We start from the raw sequence: 19,205 nt of genomic DNA, 5'->3' as shown, positions 1-19,205 counted from the left end.
GTAGCAGATTTGAATAGGGGGAGTGTCAGTTGTACCTGTTGACATGTATAACAGCATTCATGGATATGTTTATTATTTTAGGTAAAAAAAATGAAAGGGGAAAGTAAACACTGCCTTTTTTTTTTTTGGTCACCTGCATCCCCCCCCCCCCACTGGAGGCTGCATCGATCTTCCTTCCGGGTCCACATGCACGCAGGTGCCGCCATGTCACGGCACAGGGCCCTGAAGAAACCGCACAGGTGGCTGTGACATCATCAGCACAGTATACAGTAAATATCTCCTAAACAGTGCAAGTTTGGGAGATATTTACACTACCTATAGGTAAGCCTTATTATAGGCTTACCTACAGATACAAAAATAAGAGGGCAAGTTTACACCACATGCAGCCCAGTGCGTTTTTCATGCATCAAAAATGCAAGGAAAGTAGGTTATATGATTTCCAATGGCATAGTTCACATCAGTGCTTGCAGTTCCAGTGCGTTCCAGTTCCAGAAAAAAAAGTAGAACATGCTGCATTTTTCTGGACTGTACTGGAATGCTGTAAAACGCATAAAAAATGCACTGGATTGCACCAAAAACACATCCGGACTGCGTCTCTATGGTGTGAACTAGCCCTGACTTTAGAACCAGTTCACACCAGACCAAGGCGCAGGAAACCTGCGCTCTGCACAGGTTTCCTGCACCGCGTTCACAACGCACTGCAGTTGTGATCTGCAACAGGTGTCAATGTTAACTTAAAGCAGAGTTCCACCCAAAAGTGGAACTTCCGCTTATATGCTTCCTCCCCCCCTCCGGTGTCACATTTGCCACCTGTCGAGGGGAGGGTGGATGGGGACCCAATTTTGCAGGTCCACTTCCCCACTTCTGGGAGACGGGCCGTGGCCTGATCTCCCAGAAGTTCGCTCCCCCTCCTTCCCCCGCCGTGGGGAAAGTGCAGCACGCTTCGCACATGCGCAGTAGGGAACCAGGAGTGCTGCCTGGTTCCCTTACCAGGAATGGCGGTGGCAGCACCCGGGAGTTGATCTGAAGATCAGCTGGGGTTCTGACATTGCGGACTCCTTGGACAGGTAAATACCCGTTATTAGGGCCCCTAATATTAAAAGTCAGCAGCTATAGTATTTGTAGCTGCTGACTTTGAATTTTTTTCCCCCAGGCTGGACCTCCTTATTAATGACACCCCAAACGCAGATTGCAAATGCAGTGTTTGCCTGGAACGCAGTAGCTGTGTGGATTTTATTTAAATGATGCATGCACTGCTTTTGGAGTGGTCAGGTGTGTTTTTGTCATACTGCACCCAGATTGCATGTGAATTGCACAGGAACGCACTGGGAACCGGCCTGATTACAATCAAATTAAATGTATCAAATCAGACCTTGTACTGCTTCGTTGATGGTGTATCTAAAGGCAATTGCATAGCTCCGAACTGTCCCTGATTTCGAGGGACTGTCCCTAATTTGGAACAATGTCCCTCTTTCCTCCTCATTTGTCCCTCATTTTGGTCTGATCTATATAGTTGCATATAAAATGCACTTTTTATCTTTCAAAAACTGTTTCCCAGCACTAAACCTTTCATCCAATTTCTAAATTGCTGCATTTGTAAATTTCAAAAGCCAATATAAAGGAATAGTAGTGGTAAAACAAACAAAAAAAAAAAAAAACACGTGTGGGTTTAACTAATATATTTTTTTAAATTATTTATTTTTTAAATTCTGCATACTTTTGCTAATAGGCGTCCCTCATTCCCATCTCAAAAAGTTGGGAAGTATGCAATTGTACATAATGTATGGTCACTTCTAGGGGCTGTCATGTGTCTTCATATGGACTTTTCTGAAGCTTGTTGCAATGTAGAATAGAAGTAAACTGTGCTTTGATCAGTCGATCCCCCCATACAGCAGACGATGAGTTGTGTTCTCCATGGACCTCTGTAGATCAGATCTCCAGTTTAGCAGAGCTATGTATGTGTGTGTGTGTTTTGCACATTCCTCTGCTCTCTTCTCCCCCTCCCTCTTCTCCTCTCTCTCTCTCACACACATTGCAGTACACTCAGCCCTTCGCCCTGACAGCTGATTCATTGGCTCCGCAGCCCAGACTGGCTGGCGCCGGCCCCGTGATGTCACCCATTCACAGTGCGGTCCAGCTGGTGCCGGCAGGGCGGTCGCCGCGGCAACGGAGACGCCAATCTCACAATGACTTCCAGCTGGATACACACGGAGCGCTGATCACATCCACCCTGTACAGGCCAGAAGAGGAGAGCATGGGAAGAGAGGAGCATGGGAAGAGAGGAGGGAGGAGGGAGCTCAGCACACCATTCCCAGACCCGGCCCGGCCCGCACACCTGCACAGCTGCAAGTTTAACTTATGCCAAAGCAGCTAGAGAGGAAGGGAGGAGGAGGGGGACATGGAAACATCCTTAAAATGTTCCATCTGTTTGAAATATTCCGAGAGGTGCTGAGATTGGAGGGGGAGAGAGGAACCCTGTGTCAGGTCTACCTGTAACATCAAATCCATAAGATGTGTACATAGATCTAACCAAGGAGACAGATAAAACACCATGTACATTCTAATGATAGCAGTAAGAGCCCATTTACAGCCTGATCACACTTATCCCATCGTTTAGACCCCATACACACTATTCAAATTTCTGCAGATTTTTGTCTTCAGATTTACCAAAACCATGTAGTGCAAGGGTCTGCCTGATTGCATACAAATTGAAACCCTTAAGCTGACCATACACCATGTAATTTTCTTATTCAATTTTCTTTAGATTTACCTTCAACTATGTAGTAGAAGGGCCTGCCTGATTGCATACAAATTGAAAGTGTTTAGGTTTGATCTCATATTATATGGTTTTGGTCAATCTAAAGGAAAATTGTATAATGTATGGCCAGCCTAAAGCCTTGTACACACGGTCAGATTATTGGATGAATTTTCGTCAGTTTTTTGTTTGATGCTAGTCTCAAATCGAAATGAAGAGGGTACTCACCATTAAGGATGAGCTCCGGCGTGTTCGCACACCCCAATTGCCGAGCCCGCCAGGAAATCAGCACTGCGCTAATCACAGGCAGTGAGACGTTTCCTGATTTGCAGCTGCAGAGATCGGAAATGTCTCACTGCCTGTGATTAGCGCAGTGCGTTGCCGACTTCCTGGCGGGTTCGGCACGTGGGCTGTGCGAAAACGCCGGAGCTCATCCTCACTCACCATAAGAAAATTTTCTGACGACAGAATTCAACGTCAGCAGTGACGAAATGTGTTGAATAGTTTTGTATGTGTTCTTTTTTTTCCGAGCATGCCTAGTCTTGCTCTTCCGATTTTTTTTTTTTTTTTTTTGTAAGAAAACCGTACTAATGAAAAGAAAAATCGGATGTCATGGTCACATCCAGACAAAAATTCTGTGCATCTAGTTTTTGTCTGCCGAAAATTCGTAATTGGCTGTCAAAAGCAGCATACTAACAATCAGAAAATTGTCAGATCGTTCATCGGACAAAGTTTATCTTCAGATTTTCTAACCGTGTGTACGGGAGACCTCATTACACACTATTAGATTTTCTTCAGATTCTTGTCTTCAGATTTACCAAAACCATGTAGTGCAAGGGTCTGCCTGATTGCATACAAATTGAAACTCTTAAGCCTTGTACACACGGTCAGATTATTGGACGATTTTTCTTCAGTTTTTTGTTTGATGCTAGTCTCCAATCGAAATGAAGAGGGTACTCACCATCAGAAAAGTTTCTGATGGCAGAATTTGACGTCAGAAGTGACAAAATGTGTTGAATTGTTTTGTATGTGTTCTTTCATTTCTGAGCATGCCTAGTCTTGCTCTTCAGATTTTTTTTTTTGTCAGAAAACCGTACTAATGAAAAGAAAAAACCTGCGCATTCAGTTTTTGTCTGCCGAAAATTCGTAATCGGCTGTCAAAAGCAGCATACTAACGATCAGAAAATTGGCAGATCGTTCATCGGACTAAATTTATCTTCAGATTTTCTGACCGCGTGAACGGGCCTTTAGACCCCATACACACTATTAGATTTTCGTCTTCAGATTTACCAAAACCATATAATATGAGGTCAAACCTTAAGGCCCATTTCACACTGAGGCGCTTCTAAACTGCCAGTAAAACACTGAGCGCTTTTGAAGAGCTTTTCAGGCGCTTTTGAAGAGCTTTCCATTCATTTCAATGGAGAGGGGCGTTTTTTCACCGCCCTGCCAGTGCACTGCTCCAGTGTGAAAGCATTCATTAATTTTAGCGTGAAAGTGCCTCAGTGTGAAAGGGGTCTTAGAGTTTCAATTTGTATTCAATCAGGCAGGCCCTTGCACTACGTGGTTTTGGTAAATCTGAACACAAAAATCTGCAGAAAATCTAATAGTGTGTATGGGGGTTTAAGGTTTGACCTCAATGTAAAAAAAATTATAAAAAACGTAAATGTATTTTATTGGGATTTTATGTGATAGACCAACACAAAGTGGCACATAATTGTGAAGTGGAAGGAAAATGATAAATGGTTTTCAATTTTTTTTTTTACAAATAAATATCTGAAAAGTGTGGCGTGCATTTATATTCAGCCCCCCTGAGTCAATACATTGATGAATCCCCTTTTCGCTACAATTACAGCTGCAAGTCTTTTGGGTATATCTCTACCAGCTTTGCACATCCAGAGAGTGACATTTTTGCCCATTCTTCTTTGCAATATAGCTCAAGCTCTGTCAGATTGCATGGAGAGCGTCTGTGATCAGCAATTTTCAAGTCTTGCCACAGATTCTCAATGTGATTTAGGTCTGGAGTTTGGGCCATTCTAACACATGAATATGCTTTGATCTAAACCATTCCATTGTAGCTCTGGCTGTATGTTTAGGGTCATTGTCCTGCTGGAAGATGAACCTCCACCCCAGTCTCAAGTCTTTAGCAGACTCTAACAGGTTTTCTTCTAAGATTGCCCTGTATTTGGCTCCATCCATCTTCCCATCAACTCTGACCAGCTTCCCTGTCCCTGCTGAAGAAAAGCATCTCCACAACATGATGCTGCCACCACCATGTTTCACGGTGGGGATAGTGTGTTCAGTTTGATATGCAGTGTTATGCCCCGTACACACGGTCGGATTTTCCGAAGGAAAATGTGTGATAGGACCTTGTTGTCGGAAATTCCGACTGTGTGTGGGCTCCATCACACATTTTCCATCGGATTTTCCGACACACAAAGTTTGAGAGCAGGATATAAAATTTTCCGACAACAAAATCCATTGTCGGAAATTCCGAACGTGTGTACACAAATCCGACGGACAAAGTGCCACGCATGCTCAGAATAAATAAAGAGATGAAAGCTATTGGCCACTGCCCCGTTTATAGTCCTGATGTTTGTGTTTTACGTCACCGTGTTTAGAACGATCGGATTTTCCGACAACTTTGTGTGACCGTGTGTATGCAAGACAAGTTTGAGCCAACATCCGTCAGAAAAAATACTAGGATTTTGTTGTCGGAATGTCCGAACAAAGTCCAACCGTGTGTACAGGGCATTGGTTTTCCGCCACATATAGCGTTTTGCTTTTAGGCCAAAAAGTTCAATTTTGTTCTCATCTGACCAAAACACCTTCTTCCACATGTTTGCTGTGTCCCCCACATGGCTTCTCGCAAACTGCAAACAAGACTTCTTATGGCTTTCTTCTTGCCACTCTTCCATGAAGTCCAGATTTGTGGAGTGAAAGACTAAGACCCCTTTCACACTGGGGCGGTTTGCAGGCGGTATTGCACTAAAAATACCGCCTGCAAACCGCCCCTAAACAGCCTAAACAGCCTCCGCTGAAGCGGTGCGCAGGCAGGGCGGTGAAAAAAGTCCTGCAAACCGCTTTTTTGGAGCGGTGAAGGAGCGGTGTATTCACCGCTCCTTCACCGCTCCTGCCCATTGAAATCAATGGGACAGCGCGGCAATACCGCGGCTATAGCCGCACTGTACGAGGGATTTTAACCCTTTTTCGGCCACCAGCGGGGGTTAAAACCGCACCGCTAGCGGCCGAATACCGCTGCAAGAACGACGGTACAGCAGCGCTAAAAATAGCGCTGTTGAACCGCCGACGCCCCCACCGCCCCAGTGTGAAAGGGGCCTAACAGTTGTCCTGTGGACAGATTCTCCCACCTGAGCTGTGGATCTCTGCAGCTCCTCCAGAGTTACCATGGGCCTCTTGGCTGCTTCTTTGATTAATGCTCTCCTTGCCCAGCCTGTCAGTTTAGGTTTGCAGTTTCTTGGTAGGTTTGCAGTTGTCCCATACTCTTTTCATTTTCAGATGATGGATTGAACAGTGCTCCATGAGATGTCCAAAGCTTGGATTGTTTTTTATAACCTAACCCTTCTTTAAACTTCTCTACACCTTTATCCCTGACCTGTCTGGTGTGTTCATTGGCCTTCATGATGCTGTTTGTTCACTAAGGTTCACTAGCAAACCTCTGAGGGCTTCACAGAACAGATGTATTTATACTGAGATTAAATTACACACAAGTGGACTCTATTTACTAATTAGTTGACTTCTGAATGCAATTGGTTCCACTAGATTTTAGTTAGGGGTATCAGAGTAAAGGGGGCTGAATACAAATGCACGCCACACTTTTCAGATCTGTTTTGTAAAAAATTTGAAATCCATTTATCATTTTCCTTCCACTTTACCATTATGTGCCACTTTGTGTTGGTCTATCACGTGAAATCCCAATTAAATACATTTACATTTTTGGTTGTAACCTGACAAAATGCGGAGAATTTCAAGGGGTGTGAATACTTTTTCAAGGCACTGTATCTATCTAGGTAATCCTGTATACAAGAGAAACTCTACGATTGTTGGCCAACCGAGCGTCTGATTTTTGTCAAAAGGACGTGTGCCAGGATCTTGTCTTGCATAGCACTGATTCAGAGCATGCGTGTTTGTACTTTCGACTTTTGTGTGACGGATTTGTATACTGACCATACGAAAATCAAACCGTTTCCGCTGAAAATTTACTAGCCTGCCATCCAACATTTGTTGGCCGAAAATTGGACAACAATTGTCAAAAGGAGCGTACTAACGGTAAGATCTTAGGACAACAGTCTGTCAACAGACAATCCCCTGCCAATAATTGTACCATGTGTACGAGGCTTAAGCCTAAGTTTCCACTATTGTGACCTGAAAGTCACACAATTTTGCTGCGATTTTTTTGCCACAATTTTTTGCTGGGATTTTGATGCAAAGCAATGCCTGTGTATTCTTGAGGTCTATGGACCTCAAGTCACATCAAAGTGGGACCAAAGTAGTGCAAGGACTACTTTGAAGTCGATGCGACTTGAAGTCGCACTGATATGAAAGATACTCATTGGAAATCATGGGGTATGACTTGTCATGTGACTTTGCAGTCCCAAGTCGCATGACAAGTCACACTAGTGGAAACGTAGCCTTAAAGTGACAATAAAAGTTCATTTTAAAAAAAAAATAATAAACTTGTTATACCTACCTGCTCTGTGTAATGGTTTTGCACAGAGCAGCCCAGATCCTCCTCTTTTCCAGTCCTCCGCCTGCACTCCTGGCTTCTCCTCTTCAGCCAGTGCCCCCAATAGGAAGCCACTAAGACCCCTTTCAAACTGGGGCGGTTTGCAGGCGGTATTGCGCTAAAAATACCACCTGCAAACCGCCCCTAAACAGCCTCCGCTGTTTGTTCAGTGTGAAAACCCGAGGGCTTTCACACTGAAGCGGTGCGCAGGCAGGGCGGTGAAAAAAGTCCTGCAAACCGCTTTTTTGGAGCGGTGAAGGAGCGGTGTATTCACCGCTCCTTCACCGCTCCTGCCCATTGAAATCAATGGGACAGCGCGGCTATACCGTGGCAATACCGCGGCTATAGCCACGCTGTACGAGGGATTTTAACCCTTTTTCGGCCGCCAGCGGGGGTTAAAACCGCACTGCTAGCGGCCGAATACCGCTGCAAGAACGACGGTACAGCAGCGCTAAAAATAGCGCTGTTGTACCGCCGACGCCCCCACCGCCCCAGTGTGAAAGGGGCCTTACTCTGGAAGCACTGGTGTGTTCTCATTCCTGAGCCCCACTCTATGATTCCATAAGGCACACAGAGCCATGGCCTGGCCCTGCCCCCCGCTCTCTCAAAGAGACAGCCAATGACTCACACTGTGTCTCAACCAATAAGGAATGAGAGACCCAGGAGAAGCTAAGCTCTCATGCACATCTCTGGATCGAGAGGGAGCTCAGGTGAGTATTAGGGGGACTGGGGTGAAGCTGCACACAGAAGATTTTTTTACCTTCATCGATAGAATGCATGAGTGTAAAAACCTTGAGCCTTTAAAACGACTTTAAGCTGGCCATACATTATACTATAATATAATTTTCTTATTCCATTTCTTTAGATTTACCTTCAGCTATAAGGGCAAGGGCCTGCCTGATTGTATACAAATTTAAAGAGGAAGTAAACCCTGATGGGTTCTACTTCCTCTTTGTTTCCCTGCAAAGGTAAAGCATAATGGGCTACTATGCATCGCATGATGTGTCATTTACCTGACACAGGAGCCTGCGATGTCACCGCTGTCCCCTCTGCTACGGAGCGTCCATCTTCTTTCCGGGTATCATGGCTCCGGCGCTGTGATTGGCCAGAGCCACGATGACGTCACTCCCGCGCATGCGCACGGGAGCCGCCACTAACGGCATATCGCCGTTAGCAGCGGCATGCTCAGTGCGCCATAGACAGCGGTGCCTGTCTTTTTGAAAATATCTCCTAAACCGTGTAGGTTTAGGAGGTATTTCTTGGACCAAAGTGGTCTATAAGGGTTTACAACCACTTTAAAGTGTTTAGGTTTGACCTCATATATGGGACTAAAAGAAAATTGTGCGAGAAAATTGTATAATGTATGGCCAGCCTTACTTTTAAATAAATGTTACTGTTAGTACTTGATTGGTTACTTTTCCAATGCCAGTATAGTTGTATTTACAGTATCTCACAAAAGTGAGTACACCCCTCACATTTTTGTAAATTTTTAATTCTGTCTTTTCATGTGACAACACTGAAGAAATTACACTTTGCTACAATGTAAAAAAGTGAGTGTACAGCATGTAAAACATTGTAAATTTGCTGTCCCCTCAAAATAACTCAACACACAGCCATTAATGTCTAAACCGCAGGCAACAAAAGTGAGTACACCCCTAAGTGAAAATGTCAAAATTGGGCCCAAAGTGTCAATATTTTGTGTGGCCACCATTATTTTCCAGCACTGCCTTAACCCTCTTGGGCATGGAGTTCACCAGAGCATCACAGTTTGCCACTGGAGTCCTCTTCCACTCCTCCATGACGACATCACAGAGCTGGTGGATGTTAGAGACCTTGCGCTCCTCACCTTCCGTTTGAGGATGCCCCACAGACGCTCAATAGGGTTTAGGTCTGGAGACATGCTTGGCCAGTCCATCACCTTTACCCTCAGCTTTTTTTAACAAGGCAGTGGTTGTCTTGGAGGTGTGTTTGGGGTCGTTATCATGTTGGAATACTGCCCCGCGGCCCAGTCTCCAAAGGGAGGGGATCATGCTTTGCTTCAGTATGTCACAGTACATGTTGGCATTCATGGCTCCCTCAATGAACTGTAGCTCCCCAGTGCCTGCAGCACTCAAGCAGCCTCAGACCATGACACTCCCACTACCATGCTTGACTGTAGGCAAGGTATACTTGTCTTTGTACTCCTCACCTGGTTCCTGCCACACACAGTTGACACCATCTGAACCAAAAAGGTTTATCTTGGTCTCATCAAACCACAGGACATGGTTGCAGTAATCCATGTTCTTAGTCTGCTTGTCTTCAGCAAACTGTTTGCGGGCTTTCTTGTACATCATGTTTAGAAGAGGCTTCCTTCTGGGATGACAGCCATGCAGACCAGATTGATGCAGTGTGTGGCATATGGTCTGAGCACTGACAGGCTGACCCCCCACCCCTTCAACCTCTGCAGCAATGCTGGCAGCACTCATACATCTATTTCCCAAAGACAACCTCTGGATATGATTCTGAGCACATGCACTCAACTTCTTTGGTTGACCATGGCAAGGCCTGTTCTGAGTGGAACCTGTCCTGTTAAACCGCTGTATGGTCTTGGCCACCATGCTTCAGCTCAGTTTCAGGGTCTTGGCAATCTTCTTAAAACCTAGGCTATCTTTATATAGAGCAACGATTCTTTTTTTTAGATCCTCAGAGAGATCTTTTCCATGAGGTGCCATGTTGAACTTCCAGTGACCAGTATGAGAGAGTGAGAGCGATAACACCAAATTTAACACACCTGCTCCCTATTCACTCCTGAGACCTTGTAACACTAACGAGTCACATGACACTGGAGAGGGAAAATGGCTAATTGGGCCCAATTTTCCATCTCTTTTTATTATTTTCCATTTAATACAAATACTTATTCCCTGCTTTATAGAATCTCTCAAGGTAGACTGACTCTATGTTCTAGCTATATATTAAAACAATGTCAATATTCTTTTAACATACATAGAATCACTTACATCATCTTCCTACCATTCATAATCGACAACCACGTCTCCACCCCCTTCCAAAAAAAAACCCAAAAAAAAAACACTCTCCCTCCCCCCTCCCATTAAGGTGATATGCGTTAGGGTGGTTCATTACCTTTCATAAATATTTTGATAAAATTGCAGAGAACTTAAACTCTTCCCATTTTTCCCATATTTTTGAGTTTTGGGTACTCATTTTCTCTTCAATCCTTATCATTGTCTCTATTTGCTGTATTTCACTCATCTCACAAACCCATTCTGCCACTGTGGGACTTTTTGCTTTCCGACAATTTCGAGCGATTTGGCACAATTTGGACATTTTCACTTAGGGGTGTACTCACTTTTGTTGCCAGCAGTTTAGACATTAATGGCTGTGTGTTGAGTTATTTTGAGGGGACAGCACATTTACACTGTTATACAAGCTGTACACTCACTACTTTACATTGTAGCAAAGTGTCATTTCTTCAGTGTTGTCACATGAAAAGCCGGAAACACTGATTGTATTCTGTTGGCAGGGAATTCTGCTCGCTGTCAGAATACAATAGCTTTGTGGGAGGGATTCTCCCATCAACACCGAGTGTGTTGATGGGGAAATCAAATCATTTTTTTTTTTCATTCAACCTACAGGCCTTATGGCCTGCCTTAGTTCTCCAAAAGTCCAACTTTAAAGGATAAGTTCACTTTTTGAAAAAAAAATAATAAATGTGCATTTTTTTTTTTGAGCCTTTAAAGCATTGCAGCAGCGATCATTAGATTGCTGGTGCCATGCAGGTCTCTGGCAGATCTGCCAGTGTATCTGCTTGCCCGTACATCCCATATGGGTAAGCAGATACAATTTGACAGAAAGCATGAATGAACTACCATGGCACCCCACAGCGCTATGGTAGTTAATTGAAAACTACAAATCAACAGCCGCAAAGGCTGCTGGACCTTGTAGTCTTCCATGCACAGAGCCCTGTCAATAAGTGACGCGGCTGGGCCATGCTTTTTTGGTAAATTATGACAGCTTGGGGGGGGGGGGGGACGACCCTGGTAGCTGCCACGGTGGGATCGGGGAGGTGCTGGTTACACTTTGAATATGTAACATGTTACGAAAGGTGAATTTATCCTTTAAAGTGTTCCTCCAGAAAAAAAAAAATAATGTCTTCTGCAAGTTTTTCTTAAAATGTGGTCAATTACAGTATGCCTTATTTTTTTACATTCATTAAACTATAAACAAATTACCTGTTTATTCAGCAGTTTTTTTGAATATGTGACAATTTTCTATTTCAGTCTGACAACCCAATTTAACCACTATACAAATTGCTTATCCCCCCTCAGCGTACCCAAAAGCTAAACCCCTTCATTACGGAAGAATGAATGGAACAGGATCTAAGAATGGAGGACAGGTGGATGATTGATAGCTCCGCCCCCTACATTCATAGATCACATTCCATTCATAGAAGCTTCTATAAATGGCAGTGGTGGGTGGAAAGGGATGAGAGCCTGTGGCAGTCCCTTAGTAGTATTAACCTGAACTGCACTGGAATATTATGGAGGTGGGGTGGGGGGTGGTGTTTCAAGACAGAGGATGATTATTACTAACAGCAGAAGAATCAACACAAGGGACTACCGACTGTAAATTATGTCTCTTGTGCTGATTTTCCGGTTATTAATTTTGGCTGTACTTGGGCTTTAAAAATTGTGAAAATTTGAATAATAACATGGTAAAGCTTACCCCCAGAGGAGCCGCTAAAGTGTTTTGTGATTTCTCTGCACACCTGAAGTTGACACATCTCGCTCACCCAGCACTTACCAACACACCTTGATGTATTTCAAAGAATATATTAGGCCAGGCATAGCCTAAAAGAGGAGAGAAACAAGAAGACAACAATGTTACTTTGGGAGATATGGTTAATTAACAAAACGGAATTACATTTACCTAGCAACAGTATATACATACAGACCTAACTTGCCATTCCAGTCCCCATTTTATCCCACTATTGAGAAGTCCCTCTTTTCCTTCCTCACAAGTGGTGGGGGTGCTCTCTTGTACAGTCTGAACTCACCAAGCATCCAAATCACACCCTCCCAGTGAGAAGATTCTCAGGTTCTTTTCTTCTCTGAGTTCTTACCCGATTGTGGTAAGTTATGGCAGGGATCCATTTATCCAGCAGCAGCAGTAGCTCAGCCACTTTCCCACACACCTGCTTGCTCCCAGGACCGTCCCCTCACACGTAGCAATGCACACAATATGATGGCAGCAGCAGTCTCTGATCAGCCCTCTTCTCCTGGGCAGCACAGCATCAGATAGCTCCAGAAAACTCTGTCCACACATCACTGTAACCTCCTTCACTGCAACCTTATGGTGCTTTCTCTCTGTTCTGCACAGGAAAATGGTTGCAGCAGCCCATGGTCACCACAGTGGCTTCCTCCCTGATTTCTGCTGGCTGGTGGCATATGGGAGCCCCCTTTCTCCAGCATCCTGGGTTACGCTGCCCATGCTCTGCCAGTCCCCATCTTCTAGACTCAGCCAAGCTGACTGCCCCCTGCCCTGGAGACAGGGCCGATCCTAGGGTCACAGACGCCTGGGTGCAGAAATATTTCTGGCGCCCCACATGGGCGTGGTCATCTTGCTAACTCCTCCCCCTGTTCTAATGGGACCCGGAGGGGGGGTCTCTTTAATGGACACAGAGAGGGCCTCTGTTAAAAAGAGCCCCCACCAGGCCCCATTAGAGACTACAATGTGGTCTAATCATGGGACCTGGTGGGGGATCTCTTTAACAGAAGCCCTCTTAGTGTCCATTAGAGAGTCTGTTAGAGCCCCCACATGCCCCCATTAAAGACTACAATGGGGTCTAATGGATCCTGGAGTGGGGTCTCTCTAACAGAGGTCCTCTCTGTGTCCATTTGAGAGTCTGTTAGAAAGAGCCCTCAGCAGGCCCCATTAGAGGCTACAACAGAGTCTAATGGGACCTGGACGGGGTCTATCTAACAGAGGCACTCTCTGTGACCATTGGAGAGTTTCTGATAGAAAGATTCCCTTCCAGGCCCCATGAGAGACTACATTAGAGTGTCACTGAAAAATAGTAAAAATAAACAATATTATATTAATTAATAGCACTTTGATGCCCAGGTACAGCCCTAGAAGACTTCACTTACCTTAAAGTGAAGAAGAGGGCACTCACATAGCCACATCCGCAAATTTAAAGGGTAAACAAAAAAGGAAAGGGATACTTGCTAAGTATCCCTAGGTCAGACTTTAGAGGCATACAAAACAATAGCAAAGTATAAAGAAATAACAATGTTTATTAATAAAATATAATACATGAATAGAGCATTCAAAAAGTTAAAAATCATATATAATGATACAGAGTATACAGTGAGCCCTTGTGCGTCAACGTGTTTCACCGTTCGGCTTCTTCAGGACACAATCAAGGTTTCAAAGGTAGCAGAGGAGAGAGAACGGATCTCACTGTCTTGCAGTCTTACAGCATAAGGCTGTCTCCCAGGGGCTATCCAATATCTGTCCATTTCCATTTGTTGCTCCAGTACCCCCCATTGTGGCTATCCTGGATTACCCTCTATGGCAGTGCTTCGCCCCTGTTTGGGAACTATTTGGTTATCATCCTTGATCTACTTATATTAATATAATATAATATTAATATAATATATATAATATATTAACCCCCCTTCCGGGAATATATTATTGAACATCCATGTTTTTTTTTCTCAAACAAAAGCTTTTATTGAAATTAAATGATTGCATACAGTTCCAGAGCATAAACAATAATTTACAGAATGTAAGCCATATCTTACATAGAAAAGGCAGATAGCACATTGCATCAAAAAAATCTCATCAAATACAACTTACTGTAGGCGATCCACACTCCCTCCATGAATTTTTCGCTTATTATCCCTTACCTTAATAACCATTCATGTAATGCTCACTATACATCCTTTTTGCATTAGAACTGAGAAAAATAATCTTTAGAATAAGCGGTCAATCACCAAATCCACTGGCGCTAGGCCTGGTACATCCAACCACTGAGCCCATAATTTCTCGTATTTTTTAGAAGCTCCCCTATGCTGATATATAATTTTTTCCATGCGGAGCGTGACCCCCATTTGTGTGATCCATTCTTGCACCGTGGGTGGGTCCGTGGATTTCCAGTGCCTGAGGATAAGCAGACGGGCCTGAAACAAAGCTCTTCTAATAGCCTGCTTGAGGATATCCTCAGTCAGGAGATCAACCACAATCCCCAGCAAACATGGTTTAGGGTCTAAAGGTATCAATATCTGAAAAACTCTATTAATAGTGTTAATGACACCACTCCAATAGAGGTGCAGTTTTGGGCACCTCCACAGGAGATGTATGAGATCTCCATGATCTCTGGAGCATCTGGTGCAGGTAGAGTCAGTGCCCAGTCCCATACGGGCCAATCTAGCCGGTGTGTAGTGTACTCTTGAGATAATATAAAGCTGTGAGAGTTTTTGAGCAGCGTTCAACGAACACATGGGAACTGCCTGCAAAGCTTCCTCCCATTGTTCCTCCTCAAAAGCACCAACATCCTGTTCCCAATGAGAGACAACTTTTAGGGGCGCGTCTCCTAGAAAAAGATTCAGAAGCATGGCATAGCAGTCAGATATAAATCCTTTATAAGTAGTTATTGCAAATAGGTGATTAAAAATGGAAGTGGGTTCCAAGTTCCAAATGTCAGCACTCCTCTGAGCATCTACCGCATGTTTAAGTTGCCTAAAATAAAAAAACATAGACCCCGGCAATTGAAAGGCCTCTCTGAGCTCCGAGAAGGATCTCAATTTGCCATCTCTAAATATATGTACCATGTGGGACAGTCCGTATTCTTTCCATTTTAGACCATAAGGTATTTTAGCTATCTCTGAATAGTGATTATTTTCCCAGATGGGGCTATACTTGGTGAAGCCTTCCACCCCCTGGAGCATCCTGACCTTGTTCCAGATCTTCTGCATAAGAGCGTATGTTGGGAAGAGCCTATTGGATTTAGTGTATTGTAGGGCCTCTAAACCATCCACTACCTCTCTCTTGGAAGTGAACCCGAGTATTTGGGTCGAAGAGTCCCTCAGGTTCATTTCCAAGTCTTGTCTGGGACTTATGACTCTTGCAATGTGTTGCAGTTGGGAGGCTAAATAATAAACCCAGGGGTTAGGCAACGCTAAGCCTCCATTGTCTTTGGGACACTGTAGCTGCTCAAGTTTAATTCTAGGGGGTTTTGAAAGCCATATAAATGAACGGAAAAGGGAGTTAATGATTCTAAACTTTTTCAAAGTGATAACCATTGGGGAGTTGTGAAGCACATAAAGCAATTGTGGCATGAGGATCATCTTTATTAGGTTTATTCTACCTACTTGGGATAGTTTCAATTTACTCCACACTTTGACACGATCGTGACATCGATTGATCAAAGGGGTTAGGTTTATATTAACATAGTCCAGTATACGGGCTGTAACCTGTATGCCCAGATATTTAAAGGATGTTGAAACTGGGATGTCCTGCATATTTCGTTGAGATGGGGGCAGGTCACGGTCTGGCAGTAGCGGAGAGGACTTGGTCCAATTAATAACTAGACCTGAGTACTTCCCGAACTGTCTAATTACTCTCATTGCTTCCGTCAGTGAGGTAGATGTATCACCAAGTAGCAGCATGGTATCATCTGCATACATGATGACTTTCTCTTGAATGTCCCCATATCTAAAACCCTGTATCAAGGGATTAGTGCGTACCATAGCCGCTAGGGGCTCAATGGCCATAGCAAATAGGAGGGGAGACAGGGGGCAACCCTGCCTCGTACCTCTATATAGTTTAAAGGGTGACGAAATCCTTCCTCCTTCCCTAATGGCTGCTATTGGAGACGAGTAAAGTAGTTGCACCCACTTAATAAGTACGTCGCCAATGCCGAATTTTCGAATTACTGCCCATAGATAGTCCCACTCTACGCTATCAAACGCCTTGTGGGCATCCAGTGACAGCAATGCTCTATCTCCACTATTGTCTGCCTGGGATTGGATGTTGAGAAAAAGCCTGCGAAGGTTTATCGCAGTCGACTTTTGGGGCATAAACCCGGATTGATCCGAGTGGATTATACTGGATATGACCTTATTCATGCGGATTGCCAATGTTTTAGCTAATATCTTTACATCATTTTGTAAAAGAGATATAGGGCGGTACGACCCCGGGTCAAGGGGGTCCTTATTGGGTTTTAATATCAGAACTATATTTGCTCTAGTCATTGATTGAGGGAGGTTACCACTCTGTCTCGCTGCATTGAATATGTGGAAGTATATGCTCGCCATATTGTTTATATACCTCAATGGGGAGTCCATCGTCTCCCGGAGCCTTGGAATTGGGGAACAGACTGGTCGCCATCTGTAACTCCTCAATGGTTAAAGGGGCATCTAGTTCTACCTTAGCTGCCATCTGCAAACTGGGAAGCTGGATATTGTCCAGATATTCAGATAAAGAGTCTAAGGAGTATGTTTGTTTAGATTCGTACAGGGAAGAATAGAATCTTACCAATTCTGCTAAGATTTGGTCCGGAGAGTTGGTTAGCCTGCCAAGGTGCGTACGTAGGGCCCCAATAGAGGGGGAGGTTTGATGGGAATGGGCAATAGTTTCTAACAGGCGTCCAGTGTGCTCACCCTCTTCATAGAATGCTGCTTAATGAAAAAATCTCTTTCTCTCTGCTGTGGATGTCGTGATTTTATACAGCGCATCTTGCGCCGAAAGCCAAGCCTCTTTGTTAGTTTGGGTTGGATCTGTGATAAATTTGTTCTCAAGATCCTCTGTCATGCTTTCTATTCCCTCCCTCTGAGCATGTGTCTTTCTTTTAATAGCTTGAATTTCAGTTATGAAAAGGCCTCTCAGGACAGCCTTGAAGGCTTCCCAGTTCATGACCAACAATTCGTCGGCTGTATGTATACGCCAAAAGTCTGTAATATGAGATTCTATTTGCTCAAGGGAAGGGAAGAGATTTAACCAAAATGCGTTAATTTTCCATGGGGCCTTTGCCACCGTAGAAGGGGGGTGTACCTCCAAAGTTACAATCAATGGGGAGTGATCCGACACACTCCTGAGAGCATAAGTCACCTCAGAGATGTGTCGTTCAGCCGCATTGGAGCATAAGCATAAGTCTATCCTTGATAGTGATGAATAGCTTTTAGAAAAACAAGAGAACTGTTTTACTCCCGGATTTTTAGCTCTCCATGGGTCTTTCCATCCTACTTCCTCAATAAATTTCTTAAGAGCAGTACGGTGTACCCCCTTCCCTCCCACCACAGGCGGATGCTTATCTAACAACGGATCCGTATAGTTGTTGAAGTCCCCGAAGGCATACATCAGTATCTCCGGATACTCCATTTGGTACGCCACCAGGACTCTCAACACCTGATTATTATACGGAGGGGGCACATATACAAAAGCTAGTATACATTTAAAGGTAAACAATTTGCAACATAGAAATACATATCTCCCCTCAGCATCAATCTCAGAATCCAACTCCTCGTAATCTATGGAGCTGTGTATCAATACACTCACCCCCCGAGAATACGAGGTGTGAGTGGAAGTATATGCCTTGTTCACCCATCTAAAATTAATGCATAACAGAGAGTCGGCTGTAAGGTGAGTCTCTTGCAAAGCACATATAGCCGGGAGACGTTTCCTTAGCAAAGATGATACCATAGTCCGCTTTAGGGGATCTTGCAGGCCCCGAACATTCCATGAAAGAACAGTCACTGTCATCATTTTTGGGTGACTAGTAAGCAATTAACAGGGGAAAACCATGTGTTGCTCCTCTGACTCCCAACCAGGGGGGGAGAGGGGACTGTCATGTCATACCCTGAAAGGGCTAACAAGTGACGAATCTGCCAGCAAAAGAAAAATAAAGTTGAGGATCTATCCGAATACCAAGATACCTCAATCGCTCTGGAACAAACTTGTATGAAGGAGTACCTTAGAACGCACAACGGTGTGTAAACCAAACAAAAGTGCCTCTTCTGACATGGGTTATCCAACAATATGAACTTGTTGCATCGAAGGGAAACCATTTCCTGTAATCCACGACACCGATGTGTCAACAGAGATAACAAAACTGTATGGGACAACCGGTCCCTCCAACCCCTGACGGGGTTCTGAATAGCAATGACATAGTTCCTGGTACTTACTAGGAAGTACATTGCCATGATCCATCACATCATCGAACTCGCATTTTTATAAGGAATAAATCAATGTAAGTTTCCGGCACTGCCCTCAGCCGAGGGAAAAACAAGGAAAAGCCCCCTGGGCCATTGTTAAAGGTGTCAATCTATCTCCGCTTCAGGTCTCCGATCTTGACGGAACTCATTTTCATTGGCGTCCAGCCAGTCTGCAGCCTCCGCCGGGTGTTCAAAAAGTGTACTCTGCCCCTTAGGGTAATTCTGAGTTTCACAGGATAAAGCATTGCATAGGAAGCTTGTACTCTTTGCAAGCGTTTTTTGATCTTAAAAAACCGCGCGCGATTCTTCTGAACTGCAGCCGAGAAATCTGGATAGAATGAGATCCGCGTGCCATTGTAGTGGATATTTCTCTTTTCTCTGGCTAATTTCAGAATAATTTCCCTGTCTCTGTAATTCAAGAGACGGGCCAGTATTGGGCGAGGGGGGTTTCCAGGCGGGAGAGGTCTTGTGGGTATTCTGTGAGCTCTTT

The sequence above is a fragment of the Aquarana catesbeiana genome, linkage group LG05 (assembly GCF_042186555.1).
Source record: "Aquarana catesbeiana isolate 2022-GZ linkage group LG05, ASM4218655v1, whole genome shotgun sequence".
Lineage (NCBI taxonomy): Eukaryota > Metazoa > Chordata > Amphibia > Anura > Ranidae > Aquarana > Aquarana catesbeiana.
The sequence above is the reverse complement of the archived record's forward strand: the minus strand, read 5'-3'. Positions refer to the sequence as shown.